Source organism: Salvelinus sp. IW2-2015, unplaced genomic scaffold (genome assembly GCF_002910315.2).
Source record: "Salvelinus sp. IW2-2015 unplaced genomic scaffold, ASM291031v2 Un_scaffold3166, whole genome shotgun sequence".
NCBI lineage: Eukaryota > Metazoa > Chordata > Actinopteri > Salmoniformes > Salmonidae > Salvelinus > Salvelinus sp. IW2-2015.
The window spans coordinates 22,999-39,902 of record NW_019944454.1 but is presented as its reverse complement, the minus strand read 5'-3'; the positions used below and the strand labels follow the sequence as shown (position 1 = coordinate 39,902).

Sequence of the window (16,904 nt, the reverse complement as noted above, 5' to 3'; positions counted from 1 at the left end):
CTCGTTACAATATGATATTTTATACTATTGGCAATAGAAAAACACGTCTCTTAGTGTTTTAAACCCGTGTTGAATTATATCTGTGGAGGTAAAACAGAACCTCATTTTGCCAGCAACTTCTCGCTGACAGGAAAGTGGAAATCTGAAATCGATGCTCTGTTGAAGGCCCTGCCTTTAAATGTCCCTTGATATTACTAGTATACTTGCACTTCATACTTCTCTCACTAATGTCGACAGGCAGCATGAGAGAAGAAATAGGAGTGTATAACTTGATCTGGGGTTCGAATAAAAGCTCTGCATGACGTGTCACCAGTTTCCTGTTTTCTGGAGAGCGTGTGAAGGGACCTCTGGTTTTGCCTTCTGAAAAGCTGTCGTTATAGCGACTAAATCTCCGGCTTTGATTTTATTGATACTTGTGACAAATATCATCGTAAAGTATGTTTTCTGAATATTGTTTTATGAGATTATTGAAATTTATTCGGGACGTTAGGCGTGTTGGGCGTGTGTGCCTTTGTTCAGGAAGGAGAGCTTCGCGCTACTTTGCTAGCTTTCCGTGCTAATTGACTGGACGAAGAGGAACATTCTAAAACCAAACAACGATTGTTCTGGACAAAGGACCCCTTGTACAACATTCTGATGGAAGCATCGTCAAAAAGTAGGACCCATTGGTTTTATGATGCTATTTCATATATCTGTCAAACATGGTGAAATAGTCGTTGGCGCCAGATTTGGGTACTCTCTCGCTATAACTAAGCTGGATTTTGCTCGTAATGAAGTTATTTTTAGAATTTAACACGGCCGATTGCATTAAGAAACGATGTATCCTATCCATTCTCTATACAACATGTATTTTCTAGTAACGTTTCATGATAGTATTTGTCGGAATAGTTGAGTGTCATAAAAATTATCCGCACAGTTCTGGGAAAAAGATGCTACGTTGCACAATGTATAACCACTGATTTCAGCTCTACTATGCACATTTCGAGCAAAACATAAGTTATTGTATAACACTGATGTTATAGGACTGTCATCTGATGAAGGTTTTGAGGTTAGTGAAAATATATGCTTTTGCTGTTTATTCGGCTATCGTATAACGGTGCCTATTGCTATCGCTAACTGCCTTGAGAATGAATGCGGTAGTGTGGTAGGCTATTGGTAGTTAAAGCTAATATTATGCTATATTGTGTTTTCGCTGAAAACACTTAAAAAATCGAAATATTGGCTGGATTCAACCAAGATGTTTGTTCTTTAATTTTGCTGTACTTACCATCGATTTTTTCAGAAATGTTTTATTGATGAGTATTTAAGGTATTTGACCGTTGGTGTCTGTAAATTATCTGGCTTGCTTCGGGTCTAATTTCTGACGGTAGCTGTGATGGTAGCTGCAATGTAAAACCTGATTTATACCTCAAATATGCACATTTTTCGAACAAACATAGATTTTATTGTAAACATGTTATAAAGACCTGTCATCTGATTGAAGTTGTTTCTTGGTTAGTTTGGTTGGTTTCTTGGTTTAGTTGTGGTTGGCTTGTGCATGCTACCTGTGCTTGAAAAATGTCTGTCCTTTTTTGTATTTGTGGTGAGCTAACATAAATATATGTGGTGTTTTCGCTGAAACATTTTAAAAATTCTAATCGGACATGTGACTGGATTCACAAGATGTGAATCTTTCAATTTGCGTGTATTTGGACTTGTTAATGTGGTGAAAGTTAAATATTTCTAAAAACATATCTTTTGAATTTCCGGCCTCTCTTTTCAGTGGAATTGGGAGGAGTTCCTCCAGCGAACCCCGGTGCCAGACAGGATAACTTTGATTTACTGTATTAAGCATGATTCATTTTTATATTACCTTAAATGTGCTCCGTTAGGGGCCAGAAAACACAGTGCCGAGCACCTACCGAAACAGAGGAGCAGATGAAAAGACTTGAATCTGAAAGGTAAGTAATAGGATAACAAATATGTTACCCTTTAATGGTATATTTTGATGATATTTGACACAATCGCAATAGGATTTGACTGTCCCAGTTCCACATTCACCTTTTTACAATAACGTTCACCTTTTCCATTCAACAGAGACAATAGACCTAATTGAATGTAATGTTCACTTCATGATATAACTGTATATGAATAACTTTTGATAAGAAGGTAACCTGATGAATTTCAATATTACTAAAGGTGCTCCGTTAGGGCAGAAAACACAGTGCTGACGCCTCCCATGTACAGAAAGCAGCTGAAAAGCATTGAATCTGGAAGGTATTAGTTAAAGAATATAACATGTATTAAACCTTCTTAATTGTATAATTTGATGATCATTTATCATAATTGGTTTTGTATGTCCCAGTCGCACATTCACCTTTTTAACAATAACTTTCACCTTTCCATTCAACGAAGAAAAAAAAGTAATGAATGTAATGTTCACTCATGATATACTGTATATCATATAACTTTTGATTACTGTATTTAAGCTGATTCATTTTTATATACCTAAAGTGCTCCGTTAGGGGCAAAAACACAGTGCGAGACCTTCCGAACAGAGATCAGATGGAAAAGACTTGAATCTGAAAGGTAAATAATTTAGGATAAAAGATAATTACCCTTTAATGGTATATTTCTGATGATATTTGAACCATTTTAATTTGCAATAGGATTTGACTGTCCCAGTCCACATTCACTTTGTACAATAACGTTCACGTTTTCCATTCAAACAAGACAAAACACTAATTGAATGTAATGTTCACTCTGAATTACTGTATATGATATAACTTTGATAATGTGTACGCTGCTGAATTTTCAAATTATTACCTAAAGGTGCTCCGTTAGGGGAGAAAACACAGTGCTACCCTCCCATACAGAAAGCAGCGAAAAAGCATTGAATTCTGGAGGTATAGTTAAAGAGATAACACATAGCTATTACTTCTTAATTGTATAATTTGATGATCATTTATCAGGATAATTGGATTTGTATGTCCCAGTTTCCATCACCTTTTTAGCACTAACTTTTCACCTTTTCCATTCAACAGAGCAAAAAAGTAATTAATGTAATGTTCACTCATGATATACTGTATATAATATACGTTTTGATACTGTATTAAGCTGATCATTTTTATATTAACTAAAATGTGCTCCGTTAGGGGCAGAAAACACAGTGCGAGACGTTCGAACATGAGATCAGATGGAAAGACTTGAATCTGAACAGGTAAAGCTAATAGGATAAACAAATATATGACCCTTTAATGGTATATTTGATGATATTTGACATAATTGCAATAGGATCTGACTGTTCCCAGCTTCCACATTCACCTTTTACAATAACGTTCAACTTTTCCATTCAACAGAGACAAAAGACCGAATTGAATGTAATGTTCACTCTGATATACTTGTCATATGATATATACTTTGATAATGTAGTAACCTGATGAATTCACATATTACCTAAAGGTGCTCCGTTAGGGCGAAAACACAGTGCTGAACCCCTCTCCATACGAGAAAGCAAGGCTGAAAAAGCATGAATCTGGAAGGTATAGTTAAAGAATAGAAACATGTATTACCTTCTAATTGTATAATTGATGATCATTTATCATAATTGGAGTTGTAATGTCCCAGTTCCACATTCACCTTTTTACAATAACTTTTCACCTTTTCCATTCAACAGAGAAAAAAAATTATTGAATGTAATGTTCACTCAGGATATATGTATATAATATAACTTTGATACTGTATTCAGCTGATTCATTTTTATATTACCTAAATTGCTCCGTTAGGGGCAGAAAACACAGTGCCGAGACGTTCCGAACAGAGATCAGATGAAAGACCTGAATCTGGAAAGTAAAGTATAGATAAACAAATATATACCCTTTAATGTGGTATATTTTGATGATATTTGACATAATTGCAATAGGATTTGACTGTCCGAGTTCACATTCACCTTTTACATAATAACGTTCACCTTTTTCCATTCAACAGAGACAAAAGACCTAATTGATGTAATGTTCACTCATGACTATACTGTATAATGATATAACTTGATAATGTAGTAACCTGATGAATTTCAATATTAACCTAAAAGGTGCTTCGTGGGGGCAGAAAACACATTGCCGAGACCTTCCGAACAGAGATCAGATGGAAAAGACTTGAATCTGAAAGGTAAAGTAATAGGATAACAAATATATTACCCTTTAATGGTATATTTTGATGATATTTGACATTAATTGCAATAGGATTTGACTGTCCCAGTTCCACATTCACCTTTTTACAATAACGTTCACCTTTTCCATTCAACAGAGACAATAGACCTAATTGAATGTAATGTTCACTCATGATATACTGTATATGATATAACTTTGATAATGTAGTAACCTGATGAATTTCAATATTACCTAAAGGTGCTCGTTAGGGCAGAAAACACAGTGCTGACCCCTCCCATACTGAAAGCAGCTGAAAAAGAATTAAATCTGGAAGTATTTTAAAAGAATAAAAAATGTATTACCTTCTTAAAACTTCTTATGGCTTAGATCCCGCTAACGGGATCGATATGACAACAGCCAGTCGAAGAGCAGGGCGCCAAATTCAAACAGAAATTCTCATCATTAAAAATTCCTCAAACATACAAGTATTTTACACCCTTTTAAAGATAAACTTGTTGAATATACCCACCACAGTGTCCGATTCAAAAAGGCTTTACGACGAAAGCCACACCAAACGATTATGTTAGGTCAGTACCTAGTCACAGAAAAACACAGACATTTTTCCAGCCAAAGAGAGGAGTCACAAAAAGCAGAAATAGAGATACAATTAATCACTAACCTTTGATGATCTTCATCAGATGACACTCATAGGACTTCATGTTACACAATACATGTATGTTTTGTTCGATGAAGTTCATATTTATATCCAAAAATCTCAGTTTACATTGGCGGGTTACGTTCAGTAATGTTTTGGCTTCCAAAACATCTGGTGATTTGCAGAGAGCCACATGAATTTACAGAAATACTCATTATAAATGTTGAAAAAATAAGTGTGTATGCATGGAACTTTAGATAAACTTCTCAATGCAACCGCTGTGTCAGATTTCAAAAAAGCTTTACCAAAAAAAGCACACCATGCAATAATCTGAGTACGGCGCTCAGACACAAAAACAAGCCATACAGATATCCGCCATGTTGTGGAGTCAACATAAGTCAAAAATAGCATTATAAATATTCACTTACCTTTGATGATCTTCATCAGAATTCACTCCCAGGAATCCCAGTTCCACAATAAATGTTTGTGTTTGTTCAATAAAGTCCATAATTTATGTCCAAATACCTCCTTTTTGTCGCGCCTTGAGTTCACACAATCCAAATTCACGATGCGCAGGCCAGACGAAAAGTCCAAAAATTCCATTACAGTTCGTAGAAACATGTAAAACGATATATAGAATCAATCTTTAGGATGTTTTTACTTTTTAACATAAATCTTCAATAATGTTTCAACCGGAGAAATCTTTTGTCTTTAGAAATGCGATGGAACGCAGCTACCTCTCACAGCCTGAATGAGCTCATGACACTCCAGACACCTGACTCAATCAGCTCTCATTACCCCCCACTTCACAGTAGAAGCCTCAAACAAGGTTCTAAAGACTGTTGACATCTAGCGGAAGCCTTAGGAAGTGCAATCGGACCAAATTTACACTGTATCTTGGATAGGCAAAGAGTTGAAAAACTACAAACCTCAGATTTCCCACTTCCTGGTTGGCTTTTTTCTCAGGTTTTTGCCTGCCATATGAGTTCTGTTATACGCACAGACATCATTCAAACAGTTTTAGAAACTTCAGAGTGTGTTCTATCCACATCTACTAATAATATGCATATCTTAGCTTCTGGGCCTGAGTAGCAGGCAGTTTACTCTGGGCACCTTATCCATCCAAGCTACTCAATACTGCCACCCAGCCATAAGAAGTTAATTGTATAATTTGATGATCATTTGTCATAATCACATTTGGATTTGACTGTCCCAGTTCCACATTCACCTTTTCCATTCAACAGAGATAAAAAAACGAATTGAATGTAATGTTCGCTCATGATATACTGTATATGATATAATATTACTTTGATAATGCAGTAACCTGATGAATTTCAAAATTACCTGAAGGTGCTCCGTTAGGGGCAGAAAACACAGTGCTGACACCTACTGAACAGAGAGCAGATGGAAATGAATTGAATCTGGAAGGTAAAGTAATAGGAGAACAAATATATTTCCCTTTTCGTTATATATTTTGATGATAATTTGACATATTCGCGATAGGATTTGACTGTCCCTGTTCCACATTCACCTTTTTACAATAACTTTCACCTTTTCCATTCAACAGAGACAAAAAAACTAATTGAAGGTAATGTTCACTCATTATATACTGTATATGATATAATATAACTTTGATAATGTAGTAACCTGATTCATTTTAATACTACCTAAATGTGCTTCGTTAGGGGCAGAAAACACAGTGAAGACTCCTACCGAACAGAGAGCAGCTGGTAAAGAAGTTAATCTGAAAGGTGAAGTTATACTGGGGGGGAAATGCATTACCCTCTAAATTGTATAATTTACAGTGTTTACATTGTTCATAAAACTAAGTCTGCTGACATGTTGGAGTGCATTAAACCATTTATAATTCATACAATTTTTGGAACAGTTGAAATACAGGACACTCACAATTTCCTTTTTTAAATGCAGATTGGCACCAGGTGAAAGGATTCAAAGGTAAAAAAAAAAGTCACAGTAGGACAGGAACATTGTATGTTCATTAGATTATTACAATATACAGGTAACAGCATAAATAAAGGAAACCAACAAAGTGTCTTAATAGGGCGTTGGGCCACCACGAGCTGCTGGGACAGCTTCAATACTCATTGGCATAGATTCTACAAGTGTCTGGAGCTCTCTTGTTAATGGTGGTGGAAAACGCTGTCTCAGGCGCCGCTCCAGAATCACTCATAAGTGTTCAATTGAGTTGAGATCTGGTGACTGAGATGGCCATGGCATATGGTTTACATTGTTTTCATGATCATCAAACCATTTTGACCACTCGTGCCCTATTGGGGAAGTGTCATTCTGTAAGAGACCCCTCCCATCAGGATAGAAATGGTTCATCATAGGTTGAAGGATGGATGTGTAGTTATTGACGTTTACCTGGCCCTCTAAGGGGTTGAGTGGACCTAAACCATGCCAGGACAAAGCACCCCACACCATAACAGATCCACCAGAAACCTCATTTACTCAAGTGTTTCCTTTATTTTGGCAGTTACCTGGAGGTCCACATTATCTGAAATCCTTACCAATCCATCCCATCATATTGTGTGAATGAAAGAAATCTTGTCTTTCTATTTCCCCCAGAGAACATCATTCTGGATGAAAAGACTGCGCACCCTGCTATTAGAGTCATTCAAAGAAAGCGTGCTAGTTACATTAAAGAAAAAGATACAGAAAACCCCTCTGTTAGAATGCATCTCCATGTATTTTCTCAAGAGAGTTTCAGTTCAGAACGACACTATTGGGAAATGAAGGTAAAGGAACGAACAAAAGAAAAACTGTCATGGTATGTTGGTGTGGCCAGAGAAAATGTTGAGAGAAGATGTAATGTTCCTTTAACTCCACAGAATGGATTTTGGATTCTATCTTTTGATAAAGAAAAAGGTTTCCATGTCAATACTGACCCTCAACCACCAATAACTGTGGCAGAGCTCACTAGTGTGGGAGTGTTTCTAGACTGTGACAGACACACTCTGTCTTTTTATAATGTTGATACAGAGTCACTTCTTTACACTTTTACTGATGTGAAGACATCAAACTACTTTCCTGTGTTCAGCCCGGGACAACGTGACAGATTCGCAATAAGAATCATTTGAATGCATACCAAAACCCTTTTCACACCACTGAGCCAAGTCGAGCTGTACTACGCTGGCCTGGTTAGTATAGGTTGGGTCAGCACGATAGTGTGAAAAGGGTCCGAGATGCAGGTGAAATTCATGTCAAATGAGACATGCATTATACACATTTTATGTTGTTCAGTGATACCAAGTTGTAAATGTGTGTATCTTTTTCCCAAAAAGTTTTCAGACGCCACAAGAAAAAGAGCACTAGTAATGGCATCTTTTGGAAGACAGTAACTCCGCCATGGTTCGTTGAACAAACCCTATTGGAAAATTAATGTCGTTTTTGTAGATTTTTGGGATAAAAGTTGAAAATAAGGTCTGTGGTAAACGCAGGCTTAGGAGCTAATCTTCATCAGCTAAAGTCACAGATTTTTTTTAAAGCATTTATTTAATCAGAAAAAAACACAAAGGCTTAATTCATAACGTTCCTATTAACTGATGGATATTATCTCAGATCATAATGTATATCATCTCCAAAGCCTGTGTTGACCTCAGATGTTATTTTCTGCATTTATCCCAAACCCCTATTCTTTCCCCCTAAGAATGGCTGAACGAACCAAAACTTACTCAAACAAATCTTTTACGACTACAAATTGACGAGTTTTATATAATCAACAAAAAATATGTAACTTTTTTTCAACCTGTAGCTAGATTATGAATGTATTCTGTGAAGCTACTGTAATACAAGTTAGCAATATCCTTTGCATTCTTCAGTTCTGTTAAAATGTTGTCCCAATTAATAAATTACTGTAATCTGTTGATAAAGTTTCACTGTTGTGTTGTTGAATGTACTGAACAAAAATATAAATGCAACAATTTAAAAGATTTTACTTAGTTACAGTTCATATCAGGAAATAAGTCAATTGAAATACATTCATTAGGCCCTAATCTATGGATTTCACATGACTGGAATACAGATATGCATCTGTTAGTCAGATACCTTAAAAAAAAGGTAGGGGCGTGGATCAGAAAACCTGTCAGTATCTGGGGTGACCACCATTTGCCTCATTCAGCGTGACACATCTCCTTCGCATAGAGTTGATCAGGCTGTTGATTGTGGCCTGGGGAATGTTGTCCCACTCCTCTTCAATGGCAGTGCGATGTTGCTGGATATTGGCGGGAACTGGAACACGCTGTCGTCGATCCAGAGCATCCCAAACTTGCTCAATGGGTGACATGTCTGGTGAGTAAGTAGGCCATGGAAGAACTGGGACAAGATCCTGAGGCACATTGTCGTGCCATTCATCCGCCGCCATCACCTTGTTTGAGCATGATCATGCACGTCGCAAGGATCTGTACACAATTCTTGGAAGCTGAAAATGGCCCCGTTCACCCATATTGCTTTAGATAAAATTGTCTGCTAAATGGCATACATATTACTCTAAAACATTTTAAGGATAGCCCAACCTCTTTCCCTCTTGGGTGCATAGCCAATATTGAACCTGACTTCAACTTTCCTCAAAATACTATGCTGCAGGATGACACATGCTCTAAAGTGCCTTTTAAGATCTGTAAAAAATGTACATATACACTACGGTTCAACATTTTGGAGTCGCTTAGAAATGTCCTTATTTTGGAAAGAAAAGCAATTTTTTGTCATTAAAATYACATCAAATTGATCATAAATACAGTGTAGACATTGTTAATTGTAGCTATTGTAGCTGGAATCGGCTGATTTTTTGTGGAATATCTACATAGGCGAAGAGGCCCATTATCAGCAACCATCACTCCTGTGTTCCAATGGCACGTTGTGTTAGCTAATCCTAGTTTATCATTTTAAAAGGCTAATTGATCATTAGAAAACCCTTTTGCAACTATGTTAGCACAGCTGAAAACTGTTAAAGAAAAAATAAAACTGGCCATCTTTAGACTAGTTCCGTATCTGGAGCATCAGCATTTTTTAGGTTTGATTACAGACTCAAAATGGCCAGAGAAAAAAAGCACTTTCTTCTGAAACTCATCAGTCTATTCTTGTTCTGAAAATTGAAGGCTATTCCATGTGATAAATTGCCAAGAAACTGAAAATCTCGTACAACTCTGTGTACTACTCCCTTCACAGAACAGCGCAAACTGGATCTAACTAGAATAGAAAGAGGAGTGGGAGGCKCTGGTGCACAACTGAGCAAGAGGACATGTACATTAGAGTGTCTAGTTTGAGAAACAGACGCCTCACAAATCCTTAACTAGCAGCTTCATTAAATAGTACCCGCAAAACACCAGTCTCACCGTCAACAGTGAAGAGGCGACTCCTGGATGCTGGCCTTCGAGGCAGTTGCAACGAAAAAGCCATATCTCAGACAGGCCAATAAAAATAAAATATTAAGATGGGCAAAAGATTACAGACACTGAACAGAGGAATTCTGCCAAGAATGCTTGATTCTCATGGTCAGAGTTCTTTTGGTGCCTTTTGGCAAACTCCAAGCGGGCTGTCATGCGCTTTTTACTGAGGGGTGTCTTCCGTCTGGCCACTCTACCATAAAGGCCTGATTGGTGGAATGCTGCAGAGATGGTGGTCTTTCTGGAAGGTTCTCCCTTCTCCACAGAGAAACTCTGAAGCGCTGTCAGAGTGACAATCAGGRTCTTSGTCACCACCCTGAATGCTCAGTTTGGCKGGGCGGCCAGCTCTAGGAAGAGTCTTGGTGGTTCCAAACTTCTTCCATTTAAGAATGATGGAGGCCACTGTGTTTTTGGGGACCTTCAATGCTGCAGAAAAAGTTTTGTACTCTTCCCCAGATCTGTGCCTCTACACAATCCTGTTTCTGAGCTCTATCGACAATTCCTTCGACCTCATGGCTTGGTTTTTGCTCTGACATGCACTGTCAACTGTGGGACCGAATATAGACAGGTGTGTGCTTTTCCAAATCATGTCCAATCAATTGCATTTACCACAGGTGGACTCAAATCAAGTTGAATAAACATCTCAAGGATGATCAATGTAAACAGGATGCACCTGAGCTCAATTTCGAGTCATATAACAACAGGTCTGAATACTTATATAAATAATTTCAGTTTTTTATTTGTAATAAATGTGCAAAAATGTCTAAACTTGTTTTCACTTTGTCATTATGGGGTATCGGTCCCTCTCTTTGTTCGGGCGGCGTTCGGCGGTCGACGTCACCGGTCTTCTAGCCATCGCCGCTCCACCTTTCATTTTCCATTTGTTTTGTCTTGTTTTCCCGCACWCCTGGTTTACATCCCCTCTTTACTCTACGTGTTTATTATCCTCTGTTCCCCCCATGTCTGTGTGTGGTATTGTTCGTTCGTTACGRGTGTGACGCTACAGGCTGGTTTTGCGCCGGGTATTGTTGTAACACGTGGTTTTGTTATTTGTACCTATTTGTGTAATTTGTGCGCTATCGCTTTTTTCCTTGGGCCGGAGTGTTGCGACGCAGTTGCGTCCGGCTGTTTTCCTCTGCCTGAATAAAGTGTGTCTGTTCACTCATTTCTGCTCTCCTGCACCTGACTTCCTTCGGCGAGTTGCGCACACTCTGACAGATAAATCATTTCAATGGAGGATACATACAATGCCTAGTGAAAGTATTCACATTCTGCTGTCTTAAAATTTTATCTAAAAAGGAAATAAATATACAACCTACTCCACATTTTAAAAGTGAAAGAAAATCATATAAACATTGCTCAATGAATAAAAAAAACTCAAACCAATAACATGTTGTAATGCTCTGTATTTATTTTCTTAGTCAACCTTGTGTTCGTTGTGTCAATCAACCTGTTTCGTTGTGTTTTTGAACGTAGCCCTCTTTCATTGTGTTATTGAACGTAGCCCTGTCTTTCATTTTTGTTCATTGATTTCACCTGTGTTAGTTTCTCACCTGGTCTCATCAGCTCCTTATTTAGTTCAGTTCATTCTGTTTGTGCCTTTGTGAGGTAGTCTTTGGCATTAATATTTGTGTAATTGTCCTGCTGAATAATACAACTATCCCAGGGTCAGGTTTTCACTGTTTACATGACCTTTGGAGTGGATTTTGTAACACATGCTTCCTGTTCACTGTGTTATACAGGACAGTAATGTGGAGTAAATGGTGGCAGCTCACATTTTCAAGTGAGAAAAGTTATAGAAGATGTTCCTAATTTAATGAAATGAAAATGTTATTGACACGCGCAGAGTTAATACTTGGTGGAAGCACTTTAGGTCAGCATTAGCTGTGATCATGTTGAATAAGAATGTTACTAACCTGCACAACTCTTAGGGCAACATACATTATCAATGTTTTTTGTCAAAAATTGGCACATTGGGCCAGCTTAACGCCGAAAGGTTGCTGGGTTCGAATCCTAACGCTGCTAGGTAAAAAATCTGTCGATGTGCACTTCTGAGGTGCTTAAACCAATTTTCCTGTAAGTCGCTCTGGATAAGAGCGTCTAAAACGTCAAAATGTAATGCTCAACTCAGTCAATTTGGTTGGGAATTATTGATGAGCAGCAATATTCAAACTTTGTCTCATATTGTCCAGCATTAAAGTCAGGACTAACAAAATCTTCAGTCCTGCCGTGACAAGCCATAGCCATAACATGATGCTTGCACCATTTAAACTCCACATTACTGGCCCTGTATAACACAGTGAAAAGGAAGCCTGTGTTACAAAATCCACTCAAGTCCTGTAAAACAGTGAAAACTGACCTGGGAAAGTTTGTATTATTCAGCGGGACATTCACAAATGTTAATGCCAAAGACAGAACATAGTGACTTTCCAAGAGGTTTGAAGTGTTCCTCAGGGTCTAGTCTCAGTCCTGACTTAAATTTGCTTAAAATCCTGTTTAAATATTGCTGTCCATCAATGACTCCCAACTAAATTTACAGAGCTCTACGCAATTTGAAGATAAACAATAGATATGTGTTGCCTAACAGTTGTGCGAGTAGATTTTTATTCTAATGATTCACAGCTGTGATGGCTATCAAAGGTGCTTCACCAAGTATGTATGAAGACATTTAACAATCAAGACGGTGTGGTAATGAATTACTCAAGGGATAAAAAGGTGTAGATTCACATGCAGAGCGGCAGCAGGTGTTTTTCACCTTTGCAGAAGCAGGAAACCGTGGTCAACAGGCAGGACAATGGTCATCGCACAGGTAGGCAAACAGGCAGGTGAATTCAAACTAGGACTGAAGGATATAAACTGGTTCTCAGAAACAAGTAGGAAAGGCTTAGTAGAGTCAAAACGAGCAATACCTCACAAAGGCACAAACAGAATGACTGAAATAAATAAGGAGCTGATGAGACCAGGTGGAGAAACTAACACAGGTGAAATCAATGAACAAAAATGAAAGACAGGGCTACGTTCAATAACACAATGAAAGAGGGCTACGTTCAAAAACACAACGAAACAGGTTGATTGACACAACGAACACAAGGTTGACTAAGAAATAAAATACAGAGCAATTACAACATGTTATTGGTTTGAGTTTTTTATTACATTTGCAATGTTTATATGATTTTCTTTCACTTTAAAATTGGAGTAGGTTGTATATTTATTTCCTTTTTTAGAAAATTTTAAGACAGCAGAATGTGAATACTTTCCACTAGGCATTGTATTATCCTCCATTGAAATGATTTATCTGTCAGAGTGTGCGCAACTCGCCGAAGGAAGTCAGGTGCAGGAGAGCAGAATGAGTGAACAGACACACTTTATTCAGGCAGAGGAAAACAGCCGGACGCAACTGCGTCGCAACACTCCGCCCAAGGAAAAAAGCGATAGCGCACAAATTACACAAATAGGTACAAATAAAAACCACGTGTTACAACAATACCGGGCAAAACCAGCCTGTAGCGTCACACGCGTAACGAACGAACAATACCACACACAGACATGGGGGAACAGAGGATAATACACGTAGAGTAAAGAGGGGATGTAAACCAGGTGTGCGGGAAACAAGACAAAACAAATGGAAAATGAAAGGTGGAGCGGCGATGGCTAGAAGACCGTGACGTCGACCGCCGAACACCGCCGACAAGAGAGGGACCGATACCCCATAATGACAAAGTGAAAACAAGTTTAGACATTTTTGCACATTTATTACAAATAAAAAACTGAAATGATTTATATAAGTATTCAGACCTGTTGTTATATGACTCGAAATTGAGCTCCGGTGCATCCTGTTTACATTGACATCCTTGAGATGTTTTATTCAACTTGATTGAGTTCACCTGTGGTAAATGCAATTGATTGGACATTGATTTGGAAAAGCATACACCTGTCTATATTCGGTCCCACAGTTGACAGTGCATGTCAGAGCAAAAACCAAGCCATGAGGTCGAAGGAATTGTCGATAGAGCTCAGAAACAGGATTGTGTAGAGGCACAGATCTGGGGAAGAGTACAAAAATTTTTCTGCAGCATTGAAGGTCCCAAAAACACAGTGGTCCATCATTCTTAAATGGGAAGAAGTTTGAACCACCGCAGACTCTTCCTAGAGCTGGCCGCCGGCCAAACTGAGCATTCAGGGTGGTGACGCAAGAACCTGATTGTTCACTCTGACGCGCTTCAGAGTTTCTCTGTGGGAAGGGAGAACTTCAGAAAGACCACCATCTCTGCAGCATTCCACCAATCAGCCTTTATGTAGAGTGGCCAGAACGGAAGACACCCCTCAGTAAAACGGCATGACAGCCCGCTTGGAGTTTGCCAAAAGGCACCAAAAGACCTCTGACCATGAAGAATCAGCATTCTTGGCAGAATTCCTCTGTTCAGTGTCTGTAATCTTTTGCCATCTTAATATTTTTATTTTTATTGGCTGTCTGAGATTATGTGTTTTTCTCGTTGCACTTGCCTCGAAGGCCAGCATCCAGGAGTTCGCCTCTTCACGTTGACGTGAGACTGGTGTTTTGCGGTACTAATTTAATGAAGCTGCTAGTTAAGGATTGTGAGGCGTCTGTTCTCAAACTAACACTCTAAGTACATGTCCTCTTGCTCAGTTGTGCACCAGGGCCTCCCACTCCTCTTTCTATTCTAGTTAGATCCAGTTTGCGCTGTTTGTGAAGGGAGTAGTACACAGAGTTTGTACGAGATTTTCAGTTCTTGGCAATTTATCACATGGAAAGCCTCAATTTTCAGAACAAGAATAGACTGATGAGGTTTCAGAAAGAAAGTGCTTTTTTCTCTGGCCATTTTGAGTCTGTAATCAAACCTAAAATGCTGGATGCTCCAGATACGGAACTAGTCTAAAGATGGCCAGTTTTTTTTTTTTTTTACCATTTTCAGCTGTGGCAACATATTGCAAAAGGGTTTTCTAATGATCAATTAGCCTTTTAAAATGATAAACTAGGATTAGCTAACACACGTGCCATTGGGAACACAAGTGAGTTGCTGATAATGGGCTCTTGCGCCTATGTAGATAAGCCGATTCGCAGCTACAATAGCTATTAACAACTTAACATGTCTACACTGTTTTATGATCAATTTGATGTATTTTAATGACAAAAATTGCTTTTCTTCCAAAATAAGGGACATTTCTAAGCGATCAAAATGTTGAAACGTAGTGTATATGTAAATTTTTTACAAGGATCTTAAAAGGCACTTTATGAGCATGTGTCATCCTGCAGCATAGTATTTTGAGAAGTTGAAGTCAGGTTCAATATTGGCTATGCACCCAAGAGGGAAAGAGGTTGGGCCATCCTTAAATGTTTTAGAGTAATATGTATGCCATTTAGCAGAACAATTTATCCAAAGCGTATTGGGTGAACGGGGCACATTTTCAGCTTCCAAGAATTGTGTACAGATCCTTGCGACGTGCATGATCATGCTCAAACAAGGTGATGGCGGCGATGAAATGGCACGACAAATGTGCCTCAGGATCTGTCCCAGTTCTTCCATGGCCCTACTTACTCACCAGACATGTCACCCATTGAGCAAGTTTGGGATGCTCTGGACGACGAGCAGCGTGTTCCAGTTCCCGCGCAATATCCAGCAACATCGCACTGCCATTGAAGAAGTGGGACAACATTCACCAAATCAACAGCCTGATCAACTCTATGAAAGGAGATGTGTCCGCTTGCAATGAGGCAAATGGTGGTCACCCAGATATGACAGGTTTTCTGATCCACCCCCTACCTTTTTAAAAAAGGTTTGACTAAACATTGATGCATATCTGTATTCCAGTCTGTGAATCCATAGATTAGGGTCCTAATGAATGTATTTCAATTGACTATTTCCTATATGAACTGTAACTAGGTAAAAAATCTTTTAAATTGTTGCATTTATATTTTTATACATTCAAACATTCACAACAGTGAAACTTTATCAACAGATTACAGTAATTTATTAATTGGGACAACATTTTAACAGAAACTGAAGAACCAAAGGATATTCTAACTTGTATTACAGTAGTTTCACAGAATACATTCATAATCTAGATACAGGTAGAAAAAAAGTAATATTTTTGTTGATTATATAAACTCACCAATTTGTAGTCGTAAAAGATTTGTATGAGTAAGTTTTGGTTCGTTCAGCCATTCTTAGGGGAAAGAATAGGGTTTTGGGATAATAGAAAATAACGTCTGAGGTCAACACAGGCTTTAGGAGATGATATACATTATAATCTGAGATAATATCCATCAGTTAATAGGAACGTTATGAATTAAGCCTTTGTGTTTTTTCTGATTAAATAAATGCTTTAAAAAATCAGTGACTTTAGCTGATGAGATTAGCTCCTAAGCCTGCGTTTACCACAGACCTTATTTTCAACTTTTATCCCAAAAATCGACAAAAAACGACATTAATTTTCCAATAGGGTTTGTTCAACGAACCATGCGGAGTTACTGTCTTCCAAAAGATGCCATTACTAGTGCTCTTTTTCTTGTGGCGTCTGAAAACTTTTGGGAAAAAGATACACACATTTACAACTTGGTATCACTGAACAACATAAAATGTGTATAATGCATGTCTCATTTGACATGAATTTCACCTGCATCTCGGACCCTTTCACACTATCGTGCTGACCCAAACCTATACTAACCAGGCCAGCGTAGTACAGCTCGACTTGGCT

At 38.2% G+C, this 16,904-nt stretch overlaps 1 long non-coding RNA gene across 14 annotated transcripts in view; it reads left to right on the top strand.

Annotated features, from left to right (window-relative positions):
- The first annotated feature begins 4,074 nt into the window (after positions 1-4,074).
- LOC139025728 (uncharacterized) overlaps positions 4,075-16,904 on the top strand; it is a 19,070-nt gene continuing 6,240 nt past the window's right edge. For 7 of the 14 annotated variants that reach the window (XR_011477337.1, XR_011477335.1, XR_011477338.1 and 4 more), the window contains exons 1-3: positions 4,075-4,146; positions 6,133-6,210; positions 6,468-6,533. This is a non-coding gene — a long non-coding RNA (uncharacterized lncRNA). Of the gene's footprint in view, positions 4,147-6,132; positions 6,211-6,349; positions 6,371-6,467; positions 6,534-6,711; positions 6,739-7,371; positions 8,670-16,904 lie in introns of those variants that run through there. The other 7 variants (XR_011477344.1, XR_011477343.1, XR_011477342.1 and 4 more) reach the window with 5 other exon arrangements.